Below are 10,906 nucleotides of genomic sequence, written 5' to 3' on the forward strand. Positions count from 1 at the left end.
AAAAAAATTTTTAACTAAGTGGATAAACAGGAAGTGGTGCGCGATGAGCGACAGACCTGAAAATTGAATCCCACGGTATGGGACCATGTGTCAATGCTGTATGCCAAATATCAAGAGGCTGTGATAAGTAGTTTGCTGAGAAAACTGTTACGAAAATTTCCTACCATTGACCATTAATGTCGAAAAAATCTGACTAATTTAACCTAAGTGGATAAACAGGAAGTGGATGAGCGACAGACCTTGAAATCGAATCCCACGGTATGGACCATGTGTCAATGCTGTATGCCAAAATATCAAGAGGCTGTGATAAGTAGTGCTGAGAAAACTGTTACGAAAATTTCCTACCATTGACCCATTAATGTCGAAAAATTCTAACTAATTTAACTAAGTGGATAAACAGGAAGTGGATGAGCGACAGACCTGAAATCGAATCCCACGGTATGGGACCATTGTGTCAATGCTGTATTGCCAAATATCAAGAGGCTGTGATAAGTAGTTGCTGAGAAAACTGTTACGAAAATTTCCCTACCATTGACCATTATTGTTGAAAAATCTAACTAATTTAACTAAGTGGATAAACAGGAAGTGGATGAGCGACAGACCTGAAATTGAATTCCCACGGTATGGGACCATGTGTCAATGCTGTATTGCCAAAATATCAAAAGCTGTGATAAGTAGATGCTGAGAAAACTGTGTTTACGAAAATATTTTCCCCGCCCCGCCCGCCCGCCCGCCTGCCTGCCCGCCCGCCGCCCGACATTCACCATACTATAACCCGGATTTGCACCAAGTGCAACCCGGCCAAAAATGAATCTCAAAAATATATTTTGGTCTTAAACAAAACAACATATTTCATGGACATAATACCTTCAGATTTAAAACTCATATGTCATATAACATTATGATTGTGAGCAAAACAATATCTGACACGAACAATTATGGCTTTCAAAATTGTTTAAAATTAATCACAACAATATATTTGGGTCTTATACAAAACAACGAATTTCATAGACATAATTTTTTGTTTGCTTGTTTTGGGTTTTTACGTCACATCAACACAGTAAAGGTCATATCGTGACGTTCAGGTTGCCCTTCCTTGCATTATTTCAGGCACGAACGGGTTATCTGAGTAGAACCACTGACGTTCAGTTAAGCTAGCTGGATAGCTTCCTCACAAGACAGATTCCAAAGTCCCTGTCGGGATTCCAACCCACAGCGGTGAGGGGCAAGTGGTTTGAAGTCAATGACATTAACCACTCGGCCACGCGCCCCTCATAGACATAATAACTAAAGATTTAAACTAAATGTCTTTAGTCATGTCATATAACAATTGCAAGCAAAACAAAAACAAACTAGAGCAATAATGGCTTTCAAAATTGTAAAAATGAATCTTAACAATATTTTTGGGTCTTATACAAATATAGACATAACTATTAAAGATTAAAACTAATTGTCTTTAGCCATGTAATATAATGATTGCAAGCAAAACAAAAACTGACTAGAACAATAATGGCTTTCAAATTTGTAAAAATGAATCTTAACAATATATTTGGGTCTTATACAAACATAAACATAACAAGAATTTGTAACAGAGTTACCAACGTCCCCCGCCCCGGGAGTTTTATATGAAGCATAAAATTGTGCTATTTCAAAAGATTGAGGTATGGATCTCAGGACATTCAGTCCAAAATTATGATCAATGCTAGATCTGCAAATGTAACAATAAATTTGTTAAAAAAATAAAATGAAACACGGAATTTAAAAATCTATCATGTTAAGCTTTGACCGCTCTAAGTGTGAACTTGACCTTGGAGGTAGGGGAGCAGGTGTTGTGCATGACATAATGTCTTATTATTGTGACTATTTGTGCCAAGTTATTTCAAAATCCCTTGAACTATGAAGAAGTTTTAGATTCAACACAAAATATACCCTATAACAGACTATGTTAATTTTTGACCTCTAAGTGTGACCTTGACCTTGGAGGTAGGGATGCAGGTGTTGCGCATGACACATCCTCTTATTATAGTGACTATTTGTGCGAAAGTATTTCACAATCCTTTGATCTATGAAAAAATTATAGACCTGACACAAAATATACCCTGTAACAGACTATGTAAGTATTTGACCTCCAAGTGTGACCTTGACCTTGGAGGTAGGTGACCGGTTTTTGCGCATGAAACACATCATCTGATTATTGTTAACAATTATGGCAAGTATTTACAAAAGTCCTTCATAGATAAGAAAGTTATGGACTGGACACGACATATACCCTCAAATAGACAATGTTGACCTTGAATGAACAAGTACGACCTTGACCTGAAGGTACGGTCTGGTTGTTGCGCATGACACATCGTCTTATTATAACAAACATTTGTGCCAAGTTATCTCAAATTCCTTTGATAAATGACAAAGTTCTGGACCGGACACGAAATATACCCTGTAACAGACTATGTTAATATTTGACCTCCAAAGTGTGACCTTGACGTTGAAGGTAGGCACCTGGTTTTTGCGCATGACACATCGTCTGATTATTATGAACAATTATTGGCAAATATTTACAAAAAACCCTTCATAGATAAGAAAGTTATGGACCGCGACACGAAATATACCCTGTAACAGACTATGTTAATATTTGACCTCCAAGTGTGACCTTGACCTTGAAGGTAGGTGACTGCTTTTTCCGCATGACACATCGTCTGATAATTGTGAACAATTATGGCAAGTATTTACAAAATCCCTTCATAGATAAGAAAAGTAATGGACCGGACACGAAATATACCCTGTAACAGACTATGTTAATATTTGACCTCCAAGTGTGACCTTGACCTTGAAGGTAGGTGACTGGTTTTTGCGCATGACACATCGTCTGATTATTGTGAACAATTATGGCAAGTATTTACAAAATCCCTTCATAGATAAGAAAGTTATGGACCGGACACGACATATACCCTCAAATAGGCAATTTTGACCTTGAATGAGCAAGTGTGACCTTGACCCTGGAGGTAGGGGTCTGGTTGTTGCGCATGACACATCGTCTTATTATAATAAACATTTGTGCCAAGTTATTTTAAATTCCTTTCATAAATGACAAAGTTATGGACCGGACACGAAAGTGTGACGGACGGACAGACGGACGGACAGACAGACGGACAGACGGAGCCTATTTCTATATCCCCCTTTTTTCTTCGAAAAGGCGGGGGACAATAACTTAAGAATAAAACTAAATGTCTTTAGTCATGTCATATAACGATTGCAAGCAAAACAAAAACTGACTAGACAATATCGTAAGTTTGCATGAAATTGGCTTGGCAATTTATGAGATGTTGTTTAAAGATCAAGTTTACGGACGAAAGATAGACAAAAGCTCGCAATGTCACTTTGTTAGCTAAAAACGCACTACTTTACTCTTTCACTCTTCCAAGTTTCAGTGCCCTGGCCATTGTGTGTATTTTGGTGTTGACTGCTTTGGTGACTAAGCTTCTCTCCATATTTAGTTTATTGGTGCAGTACACTGAAAAAAACAAGGTTTATTTTTTCATTTCCATGTTACCATGTTTATACTGGATAAAACTAGAACTATCACTGAAGGTGAATGATACCCCAAAACCCCACTTTGAAGTAAAGTGGCAGTAATCTATTAGTAAAGCCCACCTACAAATGAAGAAAATAAACACCAAAGGCAATTATTATTTATTGCTGGCTTGATTTTGATCTGTTGGGATGAACATGTATTTGCATTGCAAAACCTAGATTTATTTACAAATGACAAGTGGCTCATATATTATAAGTTTATCTAACTTAGTTAAGAAATCAAGGTATCATGTTAAAAAAACACCAAAATAACAAACAAGAGCGATCAGTGATCACATGTGTCGCCTCATGATGGCCAATTTCATGTTGGGACAAGTTTTGTGACAGACAGACAGTGCACAACTAGACTTGGTACTGATCATTCCTTAAAAGTTTGGATGAAATTGCACCAGTAGTTTTTGAGGAGTAGTCCGGACAAGCTTTTATGTATCTGGCAACACACAGAAAAAAAACCACCTTTTCATCAAACTTGCCAAAATATCATTCAACCGGAAAACCTGTGCAATATGTGCCAGGACTTGAGCAACAGATCAATCCTGTAAAGTTTCATTGAAATTGCATTTGTGGTATAAGAGATGTAGTCCGGACAAACTTAAACAAGAGGGCCATGATGGCCCTGAGGTCGCTCACCTGTATATAGGCCCCCCAACCCCCAACCCCCCAATGTTGCAGGGCCAATTTAACCCAAGGGCTTTTATTTGCACAAACTCGGTAGACACCCATAAGAAGATGTTTCATGCTAAACATCTAAGCTCTAGCTATTTGGGTTTTTTCAAAGAAGATTTTTAAGTTTTTGCTATACACATATAAGGAAAATCAATGACCACCGGGGCGGGGCCAATTTTGATCCCAGGGCTTTTATTTGAACAAACTTGGTAGACACCTATTAGAAGATGTTTCATGCTAAATATCTTAGCTCTAGCTCTTTGGGTTCTTTAAAAGAAGAATTTTAAGTTTTTACTATATGCATATAGGGAAAATCTATGACCCCCTGGGGCGTGGTCAATTTTGACCCCAGGGCTTTTATTTGAACAAACTTGGTAGACATTCACTAGAAGACGTTTCATGCCAAATATCTAAGCTCTACCTCTTATGGTTCTTTAAAAGAAGATTTTTTAAGTTTTTACTATATGCATATAGGGAAAATCAATGACCCCCCGGGGCGGGGCCAATTTTGACCCCAGGGCTTTAATTTGAACAAACTTGGTAGACACTCACTAGAAGATGTTTCATGCCAAATATCTTAGCTCTAGCTCTTTGGGTTCTTTAAAAGAAGATTTTTTAAGTTTTTACTATATGCATATAGGGAAAATCAATGACCCCCCGGGGCGGGGCCAATTTTGACCCCAGGGCTTTAATTTGAACAAAATTGGTAGACACTCACTAGAAGATGTTTCATGCTAAATATCTTAGCTCTAGCTCTTTGGGTTCTTTAAAAGAAGATTTTTTAAGTTTTTACTATATGCATATAGGGAAAATCAATGACCCCCTGGGGCGGGGCCAATTTTGACCCCAGGGCTTTTATTTGAACAAACTTGGTAGACATTCACTAGAAGATGTTTCATGCCAAATATTTAAGCTCTAGCTCTTACAGTTCTTTAAAAGAAGATTTTTTAAGTTTTTACTTTATGCATATAAGGAAAATCAATGACCCCCGGGGCGGGGCCAATTTTGACCCCAGGGCTTTTATTTGAACAAACTTGGTAGACACTCACTAGAAGATGTTTCATGCCAAATATCTTAGCTCTAGCTCTTTGGGTTCTTTAAAAGAAGATTTTTTAAGTTTTTACTATATGCATATAGGGAAAATCAATGATCCCCTGGGGCGGGGCCAATTTTGACCCCAGGGCTTTTATTTGAACAAACTTGGTAGACACTCACTAGAAGATGTTTCATGCCAAATATCTAAGCTCTAGCTCTTAGGGTTGTTTAAAAGAAGATATTTAAAGATTTTTCTTTCGGTTGCCATTGCAACCAGAGTTCTGCATGGAATTAAATTCTTTGAACAATTTTTAAAGTGACCACCAAAGGAACATTCCTGTGAAGTTTGGATAAAATTGGCTTAGTGGTTTATGAGGAGATGTCATTTAAAGCAAAAGTTTACGGACGGACGACGGACGGACGCCGGACGAAAAGCGATCACAAAAGCTCACCCTGTCACTTTGTGACAGGTGAGCTAAAAAGGGCCATACCTCTGACAAAAATCATTGAACCGGAAAATGCTGACAATATGCACAACTAGACTTGGTACTGATCATTCCTGTAAAGTTTGGATGAAATTGCACCAGTAGTTTATGAGGAGTAGTCAGGACAAGCTTTTGTGTATCTGGCAACACACAGAAAACAAGCATTTGATAGTATTGCAGGCAATACAGTAGTCCCCTACCGGTCCCTCAAAAAGTTCTTTAATTGTCATACACTCCTGTGTATTGCCATTTATAATGAATTTGAGGATGAAGTCTGTATTTGAAAATATCGACCACAAAACATTATAAAATAAGTTTGTCTATATCACAGTAATGTGTTAAGTTTCCATGCTTAGTAAGGAAATTATGTTTATACAACCTTGTCATATTATTACGATGTGGGATTTTAAAGTAAATCCTATAAGGAATGAAGAAGTTGGAGTGAAAATACCAGTTTCTCGAAAAAAATCTAAGTTCAAGGGGGACATAATTCTGGAAATAGTCTTGCTAGAGTATTTAACCTTCTCAAAAATGTCAAGTGATAATAAGAAACATATATATGAAGTTTGAAGTAGATACATTAGGAAATAAAGAAGTTATTTAAAAAAGACAACATTTTTTTCCCCTAAAAAATCTAAGTTCAAGGGAGGTAATACTGATATTTTTTGTGCTAGAGTTATAAACCTTGTCACATATGATGTGGTTGATGACCAGAAACTTATATTTAAAGTTTGAAGTAAACACCTTAAGAAATAAAGAACATATAGTGTAAAAGCTGAAAAATTTAAATCAGAAATCTTGAAATTCAGGCTATTTGTTGCCATAGCAACCAGAATTTTCAACATAAGAAGAAAAGAAAAAGATGTGCATAATCTCCAGACTGCCATCTACCCATATTTAAAGTTTCATAAAAATATTTTCAGTACTTTTTGAGTTATCACTGGGATCCAGTTTATGTGTTAAATTTGCCATATTTTCAGACTATTTGTTGCCATAGCAACCAGAATTTTCAACATAGGAAGAAAAAAAAAAGACGTGCATAATCTCCATACTGCCATCTATCCATATATCAAGTTTCATAAAAATATTTTCAGTACTTTTTGCGTTATCGCGGGTTCCAGTTTTGTGGACGGACGGACTGACGGACTGACAGACTGACAGACAGACAGACAGACAGACGGACAGACAGACGGACAGACGGACAGACGGACGGAGGGTAAACCTAAAGTCCCCTCCGGTTAAACCGGTAGGGGACTAAAAACACCTTTTTATCAAAGGGCCATAACTCGGCCAAAAATCATTCAACCGGAAAACCCATGAAATATGCACAAGGACTTAAGCTATAGATCAACCCTGTAAAGTTTCATTGAAATTGCATTAGTGGTATAAGAGAAGTAGTCAAGACAAACTTTAAAAATAAAAATTATTAAAGGGCCATAACTCTGACAAAAATCATTGAACCGGAAAATGCTGACAAAAAATGCACAACTAGACTTGGTACTGATCATTTGCCCTGTAAAGTTTTGGATGAAATTGCACCAGTAGTTTTATGAGGAGTAGTCCGGACAAGTTTTGTGACGGACGGACAGATAGAAAGACGACGGAGAAATGATCCCTATATGTTGCAACTACTCCATAGAGGCGACACAAAATGAACCATGCTGTGAACATGACAGCTAGGTCAGAACTCAAAGTTAAAAACCAGGGTAATTCAAATAACCATTAGGATTTTTCTTCTAAATGCCACTGTTTTGAAAGAACAATGTTGACTAACCAGTCTTACTTGTATGCAAAACTCACTTTTTTCAATTATACATTCAATAACAGTGGTTAAAATATACACAAGATACTTTTTTTTTTTTTCTGACAAATTCTAAATCATTACTGACATGATGACTGAGAAAAACTTGAAATGTGTCCAATAAAACACGGATGCCCCCACACGCCACTGTTCTGTCAATCTTATGACTCTAGGTCAAATAGTTTTGGGACTAATGTGCCACAAGTTGAAATCTAAAAATTCAACAAAGGGCCATTATTCTGTTTAATTTAGTTTGCAGCAAAAATTCCTTCCTTTACTACCATCTACACATTAAGTTTGTTAATCCTGGAAGTTTAAGCAAAATCTGCCATCCGGTTTTTAAGAGGAGTTGCGTTCACAAGATTTTTGGACAGACTGACAAGTGCACGCTATATGCTCCCCACATTGTGGGGGGATAAAAAATAATATTATTTTACTTACATGTTAAACTGTCAAATCCTCTTTTGTGCCAGGCAGTATCTACTGCACTGGACATACATTTGTACCACTGCGGGTTTTACAGGGAAATTTCGGGGAAAGTCTTAATCTGCTGTGAGGTTTTTTAAGATGTGGACCACTTCTGATTTGTTTTCAACCTTTGACTGTCTGTGAGAACTGTAATTGTAAAAATATATTTCAAAAATATTTTCTGTATTTTAAAAAAAAATTCATTTCTTTAAACGTATAAAAATATTGACAAATATTGAAGATTGAAACACCGATGAATTGACAATAACATATTTATAATTAATGTAACACAATGTTTCATACAGTTACTAGAATAAGTTTTGTTAATTATTAATGCTAATTGCACGACTTTTTTCCTGACCAATTTAGTAATCACTTTTATGAAATAATTCGGACTGCATATCGATTATTCATCACATGAAGATACATCAAATTGTTTCTATTGAAGTCCGACCCCAAAATAGCATTAACAAAATTATCACAGTATTATCATTTAATTGCTACACCCATGATTATAATATATATAAAAAACCTCATAGATTTCAAATTACAGTTTAATAGGCATTTTTGTTGTTTGATGTATTGTTTGAGGATTGTTAATCACAATTGTATAAAATCTGACCATTCACTGTCATTTGTAACTGTAGCATTTGACTGATGAATAGACCTTGAATAAAAAAAAATACATATGTACAAACAGTATATGGAGAGATATTCATATATTGCAAAGCAACTGACATAACAAAACAGTTCAACAACACCAGTCAGTTTTGCATTAGTCCTTTACTTTCGTAAATAAACAAAAAATACAGAAAACAAACTACCAGTACTCACTTTAGTGCTGGCAAACATCGGCAAAGGACATCCTCCGAGATCTTGTCAATAGAGATCTTCCATGATGTTGTGTTCTGATACCATTGATTCTTCAATGATGCACATCCTTAAAAAGAATGCATGTATTTAATATGAATTTTAGTCTTAAACCAATGAAGGTAAAATATGATAAACAAGATCAACAAGGAAAGGCGGCGTTCAACTGAACACAACCCCCATATGACCAAGCAACAAAGTACCAATGGCAAGGAGCCCAGGCGGACCCAGTTTGTCATGTAGAAATAAATACTTTTTTAAAAAAAACAATTACACATTCATGTTATTTTGAAAAAAAAAGAAATTGTACATGAATATAGAGTAACATGCAAAAAACCAACAAAGCCATTGTTTAAAAATTCTTTTCTCTCATTTATGGATTGTATAATATTCTTTGGTTCCCTAAACCAAGAGTGTGCCAGCAATATAGGATTATACCATGATAAGCTGCATAGACATATAATTACAAAATAATTTTTGAAATTCTTCCAATTCAAGTACATGTTATTTTTCGAAAATATCATTGTAAATGTAAATGTGTCTTACTCCATTTCCTTGATCTTATGCAGCAGATTCTGTCGGCATAGAAGCCAGTGCCTGTCTCAATGATATATTCCAACACGTCTCTCCATTTTCTTTTCATGTTTTTATTTCCAACTGTTGGTATATTTAGTGTTGACAACAAATTGTTGACCCTCACCGGGCCCACCTACACTATCAATCATTGCTGCAAGAAAATGAAAGAAACAAATTATTTCATTAAAGTATACAAATATTTTGTCCAAAAAAAACTTCACATGGATTGTAATTTACATTTTATAAACCATGATAATAACACATTGCATAAATTAATATAGAGCTATTTTTTTAGCTGCCCTCATGTACGTTGAATATTAGTACTACTGGGGACTGTGTGTATTGGCAGCTAGTGTAAACTGTGTCTTTTATATAATGTACATGTAGGATTCTGTAATGTCTTACTAAAAATTGCATTGTTGCAAGATTTAATTTAGCAACGTTTTATCAAATTTTTATCAAGTTTTTTTCAAATTTCTCAGTGACTTTGGGGAAATTAAAACAGTTCAGAGGGAAGTTTATAAAACATTTCACAATAGGAAGTGGCTAGCCGTACGGGCCCGTACGGCTAGCCAAAAGTTCTAGCCGTATGTGAGTCACGTACGACTAGCCAGGACACACTGTATTGGCTAGCCGTACGTCACTTTTTCAAAATTATATGGAGAATGTGAGTCACGTACGGCTAGAACTTTTTGGCTAGCCGTACGGCTAGCCACTTCTTTCATCCAATAAGGAGTAGTGTTTTTACAGCTAAACACAAACAAGAACATGTATTCTGTATAATAAATTAATTAATTTATAAATCTGAAACATAAATTTGGTCCGCATAATTTTACATGTTTGACATCATTGGAAGACAAGTAAATAACCACTGATAAATCATAATGTATCGATATATTCATTTTGGTACGAGACATTACATCTATGAATTCATTATCAGTATATAGTACTTAATGTAAACTATGATGCAATACATTAATCACTTACCTGTTTCTAATTTTGTGTTGACAACGAACCATGGCATTCCAACTTTCACAGGTCTTCAATCTACTAGAGTCTGTGTGTTTTTCCATAGGGAACACACACATGACCGCATTCTGTGTTTCGACATTTCACATACAAATAACCAGACACTCCCTGTTTAAATTCACCTAACATGTTGTCAAAAGTTAATCAGTGCTGTTAATGGTAGCCAACTGGTCCAAGTCTACATTTTTTACAAAATCTTAGGTTTGACCGTAACACGCCAAACTCAACGATTCTTCTTCCCTCTTTCCAACCCTCATTATCAACCGATTTAGGAAGAGTTGATGTCTTGTAGAGCTGGTTTGGTTGACACGTAATACTGGTTACCTGCACTATAGTTATGTTCTATAATAAAGTCGGAATACTTGAGTTTTCTGCATCTTTTTAC

General features: G+C 35.9%; 1 long non-coding RNA gene across 1 annotated transcript; it reads right to left on the bottom strand.

The window, feature by feature from the left end:
- Nucleotides 1-3,183: 3,183 nt before the first annotated feature.
- Nucleotides 3,184-8,619, bottom strand: LOC132731487 (uncharacterized). The gene is made up of 3 exons (XR_009625898.1): nucleotides 8,598-8,619; nucleotides 8,020-8,193; nucleotides 3,184-3,511 (listed from the first exon to the last, which is right to left on the bottom strand). It is a non-coding gene; the product is annotated as an uncharacterized LOC132731487 (long non-coding RNA).
- Nucleotides 8,620-10,906: the final 2,287 nt, after the last annotated feature.

The sequence above is a fragment of the Ruditapes philippinarum genome, unplaced genomic scaffold, assembly GCF_026571515.1.
Source record: "Ruditapes philippinarum isolate M1 unplaced genomic scaffold, ASM2657151v2 ctg15974_1_1_1_1, whole genome shotgun sequence".
Taxonomy (NCBI): Eukaryota; Metazoa; Mollusca; class Bivalvia; order Venerida; family Veneridae; genus Ruditapes; species Ruditapes philippinarum.